This window comes from Pongo abelii, chromosome 21 (genome assembly GCF_028885655.2).
Source record: "Pongo abelii isolate AG06213 chromosome 21, NHGRI_mPonAbe1-v2.0_pri, whole genome shotgun sequence".
Classification (NCBI taxonomy): Eukaryota; Metazoa; Chordata; class Mammalia; order Primates; family Hominidae; genus Pongo; species Pongo abelii.
Window position 1 is genome coordinate 53,782,815 of NC_072006.2, and position 15,409 is coordinate 53,798,223.

General features: G+C 45.0%; 1 protein-coding gene and 1 long non-coding RNA gene across 2 annotated transcripts in view; one reads left to right on the top strand and one right to left on the bottom strand.

The window, feature by feature from the left end:
- Positions 1 to 15,409, bottom strand: part of KCNB1 (potassium voltage-gated channel subfamily B member 1) — a 118,294-nt gene that overhangs the window by 100,223 nt on the left and 2,662 nt on the right. The gene's annotated exons all lie outside the window — the stretch shown is intronic.
- The window catches only part of LOC134760767 (uncharacterized), a 37,035-nt gene that overhangs the window by 6,162 nt on the left and 15,464 nt on the right, over positions 1 to 15,409 (top strand). The window lies entirely within an intron of this gene.

Sequence of the window (15,409 nt, forward strand, 5' to 3'; positions counted from 1 at the left end):
TAAGCTTCCCTATTTCTCTGTAGGCCAGGCCTGGCATCCACAGAACAACCCACAAGTGAATCTTCACAATGTTTTGTGCAAGGAAGGTATGAACGTCAGGTTTCCGGTGCACAGAGGAGGGAGCAGTCAGTGCTGCCTGAAGGGAAGTGTAGGTGGTGGTAGGGGGGCAGGGGGTGGTTAAAGAAGGCTTCACAGAGGAGGTGGTGGGGAAGCTTGGCCTTGAAGGTGGAAAGAGAGAGGCTGCAGGCAGAGAAGAGGAAGAAATGGGTGCAAGGCAGAGGAACAGCTTGGGCAAGAGGGTGACCAGCGCTGAGGAAGGCTGGAGTTTCTGGGGGAATGCAGAAAGGTTAGTGTGGTGATCACAGAGGGTGTCTGAAGAAGGGACGGGGAGGAGATGAGGGTGGACAGTTGGGCTGGGATGTTGAAAGCCAGGCTAAGGAGTGTGGACTATCCTGGGGGCAGTGGGAACTATGGAAGTTTTGGGAAGGGGGTGATGAAGTTGAGCAGACTGCATTTGAGAAAGATGGCTCTAGCTGCTCTGCAGAGGTTGAACTGGATGGGAAAGGTTGGAAGCAGGGAGCCTATTCTGGGGCTCAGAGGCTCCCAGGAAGGGTCAGAGTTCAGCAGTGACCCACAAGGTCGCACCTCTGATCTCACCTGCTTCTACTCTCCTGCCTCCGGCGCACTCTGCTCCAACCACATTGACACCTGAATGTTCCTTGAGTGCCCCAGGCATGTTCCTGTCCCCGGGCCTTAGCACTGCTTTTCTCTCCACCCAGAGCACTCTTCCCCCACATGCCCACATGCCTGTCTCCCTCCCTTTCTACTTGGCACCTTCTCCTTTCCTGAGCAGCCTGGTTAAGCCCCAGCACTCCCCTCCTTCCCTGCAGAACTTTCTCCATAGTGCCATCCAAAATATTATATCAGGCCGGGCGAGGTGGCTCACGCCTGTAATCCCAGCACTTTGGGAGGCCGAAGTGGGTAGATCACTTGAGGTCAGGAGTTTGAGACCAGCCTGGCCAACATGGTGAAATCCCATCTCTATTAAAAATACAAAAAATTTAGCTGGGCATGGTGGCGGGTGCCTGTAATCCCAGTTACCTGGGAGGCTGACGCAGGGGAATTGCTTGAACCTGGGAGGCAGAGGTTGCAGTGAGCCGAGATTGAGCCACTGCACTCCAGCCTGGGCGACAGAGCAAGACTCTGTCTCGAAAAGAAAAAAAAAAATTATGCAATTATTTGATCTTGTCATTTCATCCATAAACACTTCAGTATGTGTATCTAAAAGATAAAGATTTTAAAACATAGTTGTGATAGCATTATCACATCTAAAAACACAGCATTCCTTCCTCAGTAACATCAGATATTCAGTTAGCATTCATCTTTCTTTCCCTGATTGTCTTAGAGTCTCATGATTTATTTTTCATGGTTGTTTTGGTCCAATCAATATCTATGTTTATTTTTTTAACAGTCTTGCTCCTTCTCCTACTGGAATATCAGTGCTATAAGAGCTGGTATCTTTGTTTTGATCTCTGCTGTGTCCCCAGCACCCAGCACAGTGCTTGGCACATAGTAGGTGCTCAATAAATTCCACTGAATGAATATATACAACCAATCGTGATAATAAAAGCTTGTTATTGACCTGTTGGGCATTATGTGTCTGTTATTGTTATTTGCCATAATTATCAAGTCCTTACAATCTCCTTATGAGGTATGTGCTATGATGCCATAATTATCAAGTCCTTACAATCTCCTTATGAGGTATGTGCTATGATGCCATAATTATCAAGTCCTTACAATCTCCTTATGAGGTATGTGCTATGATGCCATAATTATCAAGTCCTTACAATCTCCTTATGAGGTATGTGCTATGATGCCATAATTATCACGTCCTTACAATCTCCTTATGAGGTATGTGCTATGATGCCATAATTATCAAGTCCTTACAATCTCCTTATGAGGTATGTGCTATGATGCCATAATTATCACGTCCTTACAATCTCCTTATGAGGTATGTGCTATGATGCCATAATTATCACGTCCTTACAATCTCCTTATGAGGTATGTGCTATGATGCCATAATTATCAAGTCCTTACAATCTCCTTATGAGGTATGTGCTATGATGCCATAATTATCAAGTCCTTACAATCTCCTTATGAGGTATGTGCTATGATGCCATAATTATCACGTCCTTACAATCTCCTTATGAGGTATGTGCTATGATGCCATAATTATCAAGTCCTTACAATCTCCTTATGAGGTATGTGCTATGATGCCATAATTATCAAGTCCTTACAATCTCCTTATGAGGTATGTGCTATGATGCCATAATTATCAAGTCCTTACAATCTCCTTATGAGGTATGTGCTATGATGCCATAATTATCAAGTCCTTACAATCTCCTTATGAGGTATGTGCTATGATGCCATAATTATCACGTCCTTACAATCTCCTTATGAGGTATGTGCTATGATGCCATAATTATCACGTCCTTACAATCTCCTTATGAGGTATGTGCTATGATGCCATAATTATCAAGTCCTTACAATCTCCTTATGAGGTATGTGCTATGATGCCATAATTATCAAGTCCTTACAATCTCCTTATGAGGTATGTGCTATGATGCCATAATTATCAAGTCCTTACAATCTCCTTATGAGGTATGTGCTATGATGCCATAATTATCAAGTCCTTACAATCTCCTTATGAGGTATGTGCTATGATGCCATAATTATCAAGTCCTTACAATCTCCTTATGAGGTATGTGCTATGATGCCATAATTATCACGTCCTTACAATCTCCTTATGAGGTATGTGCTATGATGCCATAATTATCACGTCCTTACAATCTCCTTATGAGGTATGTGCTATGATGCCATAATTATCACGTCCTTACAATCTCCTTATGAGGTATGTGCTATGATGCCATAATTATCAAGTCCTTACAATCTCCTTATGAGGTATGTGCTATGATGCCATAATTATCACGTCCTTACAATCTCCTTATGAGGTATGTGCTATGATGCCATAATTATCAAGTCCTTACAATCTCCTTATGAGGTATGTGCTATGATGCCATAATTATCAAGTCCTTACAATCTCCTTATGAGGTATGTGCTATGATGCCATAATTATCACGTCCTTACAATCTCCTTATGAGGTATGTGCTATGATGCCATAATTATCAAGTCCTTACAATCTCCTTATGAGGTATGTGCTATGATGCCATAATTATCAAGTCCTTACAATCTCCTTATGAGATATGTGCTATGATGCCATAATTATCAAGTCCTTACAATCTCCTTATGAGGTATGTGCTATGATGCCATAATTATCAAGTCCTTACAATCTCCTTATGAGGTATGTGCTATGATGCCATAATTATCAAGTCCTTACAATCTCCTTATGAGGTATGTGCTATGATGCCATAATTATCACGTCCTTACAATCTCCTTATGAGGTATGTGCTATGATGCCATAATTATCAAGTCCTTACAATCTCCTTATGAGGTATGTGCTATGATGCCATAATTATCAAGTCCTTACAATCTCCTTATGAGGTATGTGCTATGATGCCATAATTATCAAGTCCTTACAATCTCCTTATGAGGTATGTGCTATGATGCCATAATTATCAAGTCCTTACAATCTCCTTATGAGGTATGTGCTATGATGCCATAATTATCAAGTCCTTACAATCTCCTTATGAGGTATGTGCTATGATGCCATAATTATCAAGTCCTTACAATCTCCTTATGAGGTATGTGCTATGATGCCATAATTATCACGTCCTTACAATCTCCTTATGAGGTATGTGCTATGATGCCATAATTATCACGTCCTTACAATCTCCTTATGAGGTATGTGCTATGATGCCATAATTATCAAGTCCTTACAATCTCCTTATGAGGTATGTGCTATGATGCCATAATTATCAAGTCCTTACAATCTCCTTATGAGGTATGTGCTATGATGCCATAATTATCACGTCCTTACAATCTCCTTATGAGGTATGTGCTATGATGCCATAATTATCACGTCCTTACAATCTCCTTATGAGGTATGTGCTATGATGCCATAATTATCAAGTCCTTACAATCTCCTTATGAGGTATGTGCTATGATGCCATAATTATCAAGTCCTTACAATCTCCTTATGAGGTATGTGCTATGATGCCATAATTATCAAGTCCTTACAATCTCCTTATGAGGTATGTGCTATGATTAGGTCCATTTTACAGATGAGGAAGCAGCTACGTGACCCAAGGACTCACAGCTTAAAAAAAGGCTAGGGCTTAAGACCCATTGCACAGCCTGAGGGTCCGTGACCACTGGTGGAGGCAGGGGCGTTGTGGCTTCCCAGGAGCTGCCTCCACACCTTATATCCAGAGTCCAGCCACTTTTCACTGAACTTCCCTGCCACCACCCTCTTCTGGGCTGTCATCTTTCTTCTCTTTCCTGGAATAATGCAATATCCTCCTGGCAGCAGCTCATCCCTTCTTTCTCTAATGCCCATTCTCCACTGCTAAACATCCTCCAATGTACAGGACAGCCCCACGGCAAAGAATTCTCCATCGCCAAATGTCAGTAGCACTAAGGTTGAGCAACTGGGCTCTGGTTGAAAAACCAGACACATTCTTCATCCAGAGCCTGGCAGAAGCAGCTGAGAGTCAGACTTGCCTAGCAATGTGTTAGTAATAAGAGTGAAAGTCCCAAAGTTTGTAAAGAAATTCCTTTTTCATCAATTAGTATTCTCAGTTATCTCTAGGATAACATCATTCATTCATTTATTCAATGCATGTATTTCATGCCTGCTCTATGGCAGGCACTGAAGACACAACAGTGGACAAAGCACACAAAATCCCTGCCCTTTGAAGCATATATCAAAGTGGGAGAGAGAGAAAGGAATCATGTAATTAAGTAATTATATGTCAGGTTGAAACAAATAAAGCAGCCATGGGGAATGAACAGTGCTATTTTATATGTGGTGGTCAAGGATGGCCTTGCTGAGATGACATTTGAGCTGAGACTTGAACAATGTGAGGGGTGAGTCTTGTGGCATCGGCAGGAAGACCATACCAGGCAGAAGGGACGGATAGTAAGTGCAAAAGCCCTGAGGTGGGAGGGTGCCTAGAACAGCAAGGAGGCCACTGTGGGTGCAACAGAGTGATGGAAAGGGAGAGTGGTAGGGAAGGAGGCTGTAAGGGTGCTGGGAAAAGGGGGAAGATGCCAGATAATGGGCCCTGTGAGTGGGACTGAGGAGTTAGTCTTTTTCTCTGAGTAAGGCAGGAGCCGTAGGAGGGTTTTGAGCAGGGGCGTGAGTTGCTGTGTGTGGAGACCAGACTGGGGATGGGAGGCTGGAGGCAGCAGATGGGACTAGAGGCTCCTGCAATAGTCCAGGAGGGAGAGGATAGGGTCAGGAAGGCAGCAGTGGGGTGGAAAGAAGTGGCCACAACCTGGACACATGTCACTCACACTTGTATCTCACTCTCTCACTTGCATTCTGCCAAGCTGTCCTGAGTGGAAGAGGAAGGGATGAGCCATGCTGGGTGTGTCAGAGATTGCCCCTTATCCTGGCAACAATGATAACAGCAGCTGCCCCAGACGGTGACTCCCTCTGTTCCCAGCACTGCACATGGTGCTCCACAGCTTAGCACCTCTGATCTCCTCCATCCCAAGTTGTCTTCTGTGGCTGGGCTTCCTGGCCGTGTGCAGAATCACCCAGGGCAACAAATGGTGTGGGGAAAATGGGGATATCCCCATGCAATGGAATGAAGTTAGTTCCTTATCTTACACACCACATGCAAAGACCTAAAATAAGACCTACAACTGTCAAACTCTCAGAAAAAATTAGGGGAAAAGCTTTATGGTTTCCCCCTATTGCCAAAGATTCTTCACATATAATATCAAAACACAGGCAACAAAAGAAAAAACAGACAACTTGGTCTTCAACAAAATACAAAACTTCTGTGTATTGAAGGACACAATCAATAGAGTGCAAAGACAACCTATGGAATGGGAGAAAATATTTGCAAATCGTATATCTTATTAGGGATTAATATCCAGAATATATAAAGAATTCTTACAACTCAATAAATACAACAACAACAAAAAAACCCAATTTTAAAATAGGCAAAGTACTTGAGTAGACATTTCTCCAAAGAAAATACAGTAGTCCCCCCTTATCACAGCAATATCACTTTCCAAGGTTTTAGTTACCTGCAGTCAGCTGTGGTCCAAAAGCATCACATACAATAAGATATTTTGAGAAAGAGAGACCACTTTCACATAGCTTTTATTATAGTTTTTTTTGTAATTATTCTATTTTATTATTAGTTTTTGTTGTTAATCTCTTACCGTGTCTAATTTATAAATTAAACTTTATCATAGGTATGTATGTGTAGGAAAAAACATTTAATATACAGGGTTCGGTACTATCTGAGGTTTAGGCATCCTGATAAGGGGGTGCTAGTATATACAAATGGCCAAAAAACACATGAAAAGATGCTCAGCATCACTAATCATCAGGGAAATGCAAACCAAGACTGCAATGAGATACCACCTTATGCCCATTTGGATAGCTACTAAAAAAATAAATAAATAAATAAACAAAAAAATAGCAAGCATTGACAAGGATGTTGATATAGTGGCTATTTGTCCCCTCCAAATCTCATGTTGAAATGTGATCCCCAATGTTGGAAGAGGGGCCTGCCTAGTGGGAGGTCTTTGGGTCATGGGGGTGGATCCTTCATGGATGGCTTGATGCCCTCCCTACGGTAATGAATTCATGTGAGATCTGCTTGTTTAAAAAAGGCCTGGCTCCTCTCTTGCTCCCTCTCTCTTCATGTGACACGTGTGCTCCCCCTTTGCCTTCTGCATGACTGTAAGCTTCTTGAGGCCCCATCAGAAGCGGATGCCAGCACTATGCTTCTGGTACAGTCTGCAGAACTGTGAGCCAAAATAAAATTCTCTTCTTTATAAATTACCCAGCTTCAGGTTTTTCTCTATAGCAATGCAAAATGGACTAATACAGATAGGAAGAAATTGGAACCCTTGTACACCATTGGTGGGAATGTAAAACGGTAACAGCCGCTATGAAAAACAGAGCAGCAGTTCTTCAAAAAATTCAAAATAGAATTACCATATGATTCAGCAATTCCACTTCTGGGTATATACCCAAAAGAATTGTTAAAAATTCTAGTTGGTCTCTGCTTATCCATACCCAGAAGAATTGAAAGCATGAACTCTAAGAGGTATCTGTACCCCATGTGAATAAGCAGCATTATTCACAATAGCCAAGAGGCTGAAGCAACCAAGTGTCTGTCGACGGATGAATGGATAAACAAAATGTAGTGTATACATACAATGGAAAATTATTCAGTCTCTAAAAGGAAGGAAATTCTGACACATTACAACATGGATGAAGCTGGAGGACAGTATGATAAGTGAAATAAGCCAGTCACAAAAGGACAAATACTGTATGATTCCACTTATATGAGGTACCTAGAACAGTTGAGTTCAAAGGGACAGAAAGTAGGAGGGGGGTTGCCAGGGCCTAGGAGGTGGGCCCAGGAGAATTTAATGGGCACAGAGTTTCGGTTTTGCAAAATAAAAAAATTCTGGAGGTTGGTTGGACAACAATGTGAATATACTTTACTGAACTATACATTTTAAAATGGTTAAGACGGAAAATTTCATATTATGTGTATTTTACCAGAACTAAAAAGAAACCACTTAGGGGATTAGTTTCAACTGTGGGGCTTAGGCACGAGTATTTTGCAAAGCCCAGGTGATCCTTATGTGCAGCCAGCATGGAGAAGCGCTACTCTGTGAGGTGGGCCCCAGGTATTACCCCCACCTCCCAGTCTCAGAGATGTGAGGTGCCTTGGGGGCTTATACAGCCAGGAAGCAGAGGAGGTGGGGTTTGAACCCAGGCCTGTATCTAGGTCCACAGAAGTGTGTCTCACATGGCAACATTACATCTTATCTGTTATTTATGTCATCAGAGAAAACATTTAAGGAGCATTGGCGCCCTGGATATTAACGTGAGAATTCTAGCTCCCACCCCACCCACTCCCAATATGGGGGCCGAGAGATTCCTCCCATCTCTGGCCCCACCTAGTCATGCCCTCTCCTGCCGGAGACATCAAAATCAAGTTGATTTCACCTCAGGGAGAAGGTAGGACCTTATGCATTTAGTTTATCTATTAAAATAATGCTTAGTGCTAAATCTGTCTCTCCCATAGTCCCATCCAAGAGCCTTTGAGGGTAAAGTCATCCTAGATCCAGAGCTAGGAACACTCCCAAGTCATAGGGTGATTATGGACAAATCTCTCCTCTCAGCACTGCCCCAGCGTGAGAAGGGAACACTGGGATCTTGCTTCTCACTTTCTGAAGGTCACTCATACAACTCAGAGGTCAAAGTCATGGACTGGGCAGTCAGGGAGTCCTGGGTGGGATCTGTCCCAGCCTTCATTCACTGTGTGACCCTGGGCCAGACACTTCCCCTCTCCGAGTCTCAGTTTCCACAGCTGTAAGATGAGGATAGTTATCCCTCCCTTATGGGGGGGCTGTGAAAATCAGATGTGATGGGGCATTTGATGCCCTTTGCACTATGCCAGGCAAGCACATTGTAAGCACTCAGCGTTAGCTGTTGCCGCCACCACTGTGGTTTTCATTTTATCTAAGAGACAGAGATGAGGTTGACTGTGCCCTGCCAGGCCTAGAATTTCTTCTTTTACGACAACCTCTGACAGATTTTCTCTATCGGGGGTGGGTTGTCTATAATACAGCACCAGGTCATTCTGAATAAATGATGGTCCTACAGAGCTTTGGTTGGTTTCCCCAGAATCTCAGATCCTAAGACAAGATTCTGAGTACAAGTGGCTTATATGATAAGTGATCCCAGAAAACTCTGGAAGGGGGGAAGGAACATGAGACAGGGATAGGAAAGAGGTCAAACAGGGTCTGTTATCAAGCAAGTAATTGCTGTGAGCAACTGGAGCCGCCCTGGGGACCAGTGTAGAACACACACCTCTGAGTTATACCCCCAGCCAGGGGAGAAGCATGTACACACCTTCCCCATCAGCTGGCAGGTGAGTATCGCACTAGTTCCTGCTGGGGTGTTAGTGTCCTGCCTTTACTGGACTCCAGTGGCCAGATAAAGCCTCTAACCTTACGATGAGCAGGTATCATTTGATGAGAGCAGTTTTTTGAAAAGGAGCTTATTTATCTTGCAGGATTGTCAGGAGGATTACATGAGAGGACAGTAAAAAAAAAAAAAAAAAAAATCCCAACAGTTATTGAGGGCTTTCTACATACCAGGCCCTAGTCTAAGTGCTTTGCACACGTTAATGCATGTAACTCAATCCAATGAGGCAGGCACAGTGATTGGCCCAAAATTGCTGTTGGCTGAAGGAACCAGGGCACAGAGGGCTGCAATAGTTGACCCCAATCACATGGTTAGTGAGTAGAGGAGCCAAACTCTGAACTTGGGCAATCCAGCGCTAAGGTCAAGTGCTTCCCATCCTGATGATGTTATCAAGTATGGGAAGTACACAAAGTGCTGGGTATGGAGTTGGTGCCTAATGCATGCTTGTTCTCTTCTAGTTAATTAAGCTTTGGCCAACCTGTTCATTTGACCATCCTTTTTCTTCCTAGCATTTCACATTCACACAGCAAGTCAGTGAAAGATCAGGGGCCATGCCCAGGCTTTTCTGGCCCTGCCACCCGTACCCAATGAGGCTCAGGGATCTTTCTGTTACTCCAGGATGTTTGACCAGGATCATCTCTTAGCAGCTGGTCTCTCAGGGAATTTGAAAGGCTATGATGGGCTGTGTGGTCCTCAGCAGGTCACTGGAGCATCTTGGGTCTCTGGGTTTCTTTATCCTGTGGGGATGTGGGATTTCTCAGGCACAGCTTCAACACTGATCACGCACTGTCATCCTTCATCCTTCAGACAACCCTGTGGAGTAGGTTTTATTATCACCCTCACTTACGGATTAGGAAATGGAAGTGATGAGAGGTGAAGCAAATTGGCCAAAGTACACAGCTAGGACAAGGCTGGGCTGGGATTCAAAGCCAGGTCTGTGTGACCCCACAATCAGGATTCAGAATTGCTGGCATATTATCTGCCAGGATAAAAACAGGCATCTGGGTTGACCAAGCTGGGGCCAGCAAGAGCCTAAGTCAATGACTTATCACACTGAAGGGGCCCCATAGAGTCTGAGTTGGTTCCTGCGTTTCTTTTGATGATAATACACAGATCCTTGTGGCTCAGGTCAAGGAAGCTGGAACCTCATTACACTAGAGACGTGTAGCTGGAGCAGAGGAATTCTGTGATAACACTAATAATCCTTGCTGCCACTTACTGAATGCTTCCCATGAGTCAGGCGCTGGGCTAGGCTCTTTACGTTAGGGGCATCTCCTAACAGCTCTTCATGGTTGCCTCTGTTATAATTCTCATTTCCTAGATAAGGAAAGTGACACTCAGAGAAGGAAAGGGGCTTGCCCAAGGTCATATTCATGGTAAGCAATGGAGACAAGAAATCAACCGCATCTGTTGGACTCCAGAGCTGAATCTTAACCAAGTCTGTGATGGGAAAAATATTGACCACTGTTCCTAAATAAAGGCCACTCTAAGCTGGGCATGATGGCTCTCACCTTTAATCCCAGTGCTTTGAGAGGCTTAGATGGGAGGATCACTTGAGCCCAGGAGTTCGAGACCAGCCAGGGCAATGTAGCAAAACCCTGTCTCCACAAAAAAAAAATTTCTAATGTAGCCAGGAGTGATGGTGTGCACCTGTAGTCCCAGCTACTCAGGAGGCTGAGGCAGGAGGATCACTTGAGCCCAGGAGTTTGAGGTTACAGTGAGCTCTGACTGCACCACTGCACTCCAGCCTGAGTGACAGAGAGAGATCCTGTCTCTGAAAAAAGTTAAAAAATTAAAAATAAATAAATAAAGGCCACTCCCTCTTTTGAATGCAATAATACTTCATCCTTATAAAGTACTTTCCATTTACAAATTACGTTCACATCTGAAATCTCACTGAATCATCAAAAGAGCCCTGAAAGGGAGCTGTGACTATTATCACCATCGGGCAGATGATTTCACTGAACCTCAGAGAGCTAAAATGATCCACCCAAGGTCCCAGGATTTAGAAACATAGGCTTGGGAACCAGACAAACTTGGGTTCAAACCTTGGCTCTGCAATTTTCATTCCTTTGATAAATATTTACTGAGAACCTAGCTGTGTGGGCTCAGGCAAGTGACTTTGCCTCTCAGAGCCTCCATTTCCTGTTCTGTAAAAGAGTCTTCATACCACTCATCAAATCCATTCCCTCTCTCATCTGAAAATGCCAGACACTTGCTTTCTCAGGTTCCCTCATAGCTAGAGCATGAGCATGTGACCTGTCCTGGCCAATGGGATTTTAAAAGAAGTCTGCTAGGGTGCTCCTGGAAAAGGGTTTCCTCTCAGAAAAAAAAAAGAAAGTGGGCCAGGCGCTGTGGCTCACACCTGTAATCCCATCACTATGGGAGGCCAAGGTGGGCAGATCACTTAAGGTCAGACATTTGAGACCAGCCTGGCCAACATGGTGAAACTCTGTCTCTACTAAAAACCCAAAAATTAGCTAGGCATTGTGGTACATGCCTGTAATCCCAGCTACTCGGCAGGAGGCTGAGGCAGAAGAATTGCTTGAACCCAGGAGGCAGAGGTTGCAGTGAGCCGCCGAGATCACGCCACTGCACTCCAGCCTGGGCGACAGAGCAAGACTCCATTTCAAAAACAAAAGAAAGAAAGTGGAGCATAGGAGAAAATGTTTCTCTTCATGGGTTAAACATCACTGAATGTACGTCTGAGGGCTGGAACTGGGCAGCCATCTTGTGATATGAAGCATCAAGCATGAGGACCAAGCCACTTGCAGGGGTTGGGGAGCAGAGGAGCAGAGAGATGAAAAGAATCTAGAATCCTGGTGGCATCATTGAGCCATTAACTCAACCTAAAACCAACTGCCTTGGAACTTCATATTATATTATTATATTCAATGATGCACCTTCATATTATATTATATTCAATGATGCACCTTCCTCCTTATTGAAGCTGCTTTGAGTTTTCTATTCTGCTACTTGCAGCCCAAAGCATCCCTAACTGGCATACTACCTGGTTGTATCCCTGTTGGAGGAATTTCAATGAGATAGCAGATATGAAGCACCACTAATCAGTGCTGGGCACAACAAACATCAGCTACTCTGGAAATTAGGAAGTTATCTCAGGGCTTTAACCCTGAGACTATCCCAGGGATCACAGACACTCCTGGGCTGGCAAATCAGTTCCCTGTCTCTCCTACTGAGAAAAGCCTGTCAAGTTTTCCAAGAAAGCCAAAGCCCCGTGGTAGCCCCAGCACCGCAACCCTGTCACACCAATGGGGCTGACCCCATCTTCTAAACAAGAATCAATCACACTGCCTTTTGCCTAATGGGTTTTGATTTTCACTCCCCTGATGGCAAAGCCTAGGGCCTGTGCTTTGGTGTGTCTCCGAGTTGCCAGAACATCCCATCAATTATTAACAGCGTCAGCTCAGTCTCCCTGGCACTGCTGCTATCAGAAGGAAAGGGTTTGCAGCAACTCGGCCCACCCAGCCCTAGAAAAAAGACTCTTTTCCTTAGCGTTTATAACAACAATCCCCAACTGCTATGTGCTAGGCTTTGAACAAAATTTTGACAAATGTGATTTAATGAAGACCCTGTAAGGTGAGCCTTTTATCTCCATTTTACAGGTGGAAGGTTGGGACTTGGAAAGTTGGAGAAATTACCTAAAGCTAAAAGCTATGGAAGTGGGGAGTGGCACAGAACCAGATCCATCCTTGCTCTTCAGCATATGAGATATGGCCACTTTTGTATCTTACAATCACCTAGAAATGATCCTCCATTTGGTCCTGTCACTTTGTGAGTTCTAAGCAATTTCCACAGGCTTTGCTTGTTTTGACAAGCAAGGCATCCAAGCTGGGAGGATGGGTGGGGATGGGGTGGGCAAGGTGCAGATGACTCAAAGGAGGCCAGAGGCACAGGGACCTGGGTTGCAGGTGGGCAGTGAGAGGGGGTGACAGGTCCCCAAACCCTGAGACACAGTGACTGACTGCTTGCTTGATTCATTCATTCATTCATTTGTTCATTCATTCATTCATTCATTTATTCATTCCACATGCTCCTCAGTGCCAGGCACCATCATGGGTGCTGGGAATCAAGCAGTGAATCAATTCATGGTACTCCCATTCTTGTGGGTGTGAAACAGAGAAACACAAAGAAGCAAATATAATTTCAGATGGCGTTTAAGGCCTCTGCAGGAAAGACATTGCATGATGCAACAGAGAGTGAGGGGAGGGAAACTGTTTAGAACAGCGGTCAAGGAAGGTCTGTATGAGGAACGAACATGTGAGCAGGGACCTGCTCAAATGAGGAAGGGGGAGAAGGGGCTGGCCAAGGGGGAATCTGGGGAAGAGCATTCCAGACAGCGGAAACAGCAAGTGCAATGGTCCTGAGGTCAGATAAACTCTGGCCTGTTTGTGGAACAGCAAGGCCAGTGGGGCTGGAGCCAAGTGAACCAGAGGAGATCAAAAGAGATGAGCCCAGAGAGGTCACGGGGGCCAGATTCTGCCAGGGCCTTGTATGCCAGGATGAAAAGTCTGGATTTTATTTTGAGTGTGATAGGAAACTTCTGGAGGATTTTAAGCAGATGAATAATGTGATCCAATTTACATTTTGAAAAGCTCACTTTGGCTGCTATGTGGGGAATGGATTGCAGGGGCAAAAGTGGAAGCCGGGAGACTGGGGAGGAGGCTGCGGCACTTGATCGTTATAGAAAGAACACTCGGTTTGGATTTCTGGCTACTCCTGTCTGCCTGTGGTGTGACCTTAGGCAAGTTACTTAACCTCTTTCAGCCTCACTGTTTGCAAAAGGTGGGATAATAACAGAGCTGCGTTGTTATACTCCATACACAGTAGGTGTTTGATCATTGGCAGCCAGGATTTCTATTCTGAGGGCCAGTGAGCCTGCCTGCCTCCCCATTTCAGCTCTGGCTGCAGAAAATCCTAGATGGTCCATCTGCCAGGAATGTGAGCCGGCAGCCCCAGACTGGGATCATGGAGAGGTCACGAGGCTGTCCCTGCTAGCGGATTAACCCAAGGGAGAGGAGAGGTTCTTTATTCCCGAACAGCACCTCTTGCAAGCCCCGGTGCTTGGGTCTTGCTGCCAGACCAAAACATGGCTCTGTGCCTGCTTCTTCTGTGGGAGGGCAAGTTGTCCAGTTTCCTGTACCTTGTTCTCATGTCTTACAGACGGGACAGGGAAGGAGAGTCACGTTTGGGCCTAAATGGGATGTGGAGTGGGAGAACCTGTGTCATGCCTGGAAATAGCAAAATAAGTCTGTTGATCCTAAGCTGATTAAGGGTGAGTGACTCTGTCTTAGGAGGAGGCTTTTTGGACACAAAATCGGGGGCGGGATTATGGAGAGAGACAGCCCACAGCCTCAGAGGAGGAAGCCAGGCCCAGGAACCTCTACGTCCTTGTTAGGGCCAACAGGGAAACGAAAAAAACACATGGGGGCTCCCTCCACCCTCTTACCAGTCATCCCTTCTCCATCCACTCTCAGGGGCCTCTCCTTGGGTGGCTAGATCTGGAGGAAGGACCCCACGGAGTCTCCCTTCAGACTGGGACCTGCAGGTGGGCCTTCAGTGAGAACTGAGCCAGAGACCCCACAATGAAAGGCTGGGCTGGACAGGAGCCAGCCCTAGCTACTAAGATATGGCTGGATATTTAGGCTTCCTCCTCTCCTCTTTCTTTTGCCACAAATCTATACACCTGACCCGTTTTTTTAGACCCCACACTCAGTTACATTCTCCCCATGTTTCCCAAGTTGGTCTTGCTGGATTTCAACATCAACATCTCTCTTTTCTGGGTTCTCCGTGAACCTCATAGAACCTCTTTTATAGCCTTGCACACACTGTTTTGTCATTTGCTCCCAGCACCCAGCACTTTGGGCACATGAAGACAGACCCCATCTCTCCCAGGCAACCCCGAATCCCAGCCTGATGTAGAGAAGTTGCTGATCAACCAGTGCCCTCCCGCTCTGCCTTGGCTCCTACCCCAAGCCTTCCTCAGTCCCCTACAGCCCCTGCCATTACCCAGCAGCACCAAAGACTCTCTGGCCCACTCTTTGTGTTCAAACTCATTCCTGCCTCCTCCTCCTCCTCCTTTATTTTTCACATTGCCTCATTTTTCTCTCCTATTTTGAAATTTACATCTTGTTCCAAGAGCCAAAGCATCTTTATAAGCTGCACCAAACCATTCTGGAAATAAACTCACCAAACAAATAAGTAACCAGGGGGTGACCCCTCACCCGCAAGCATCCA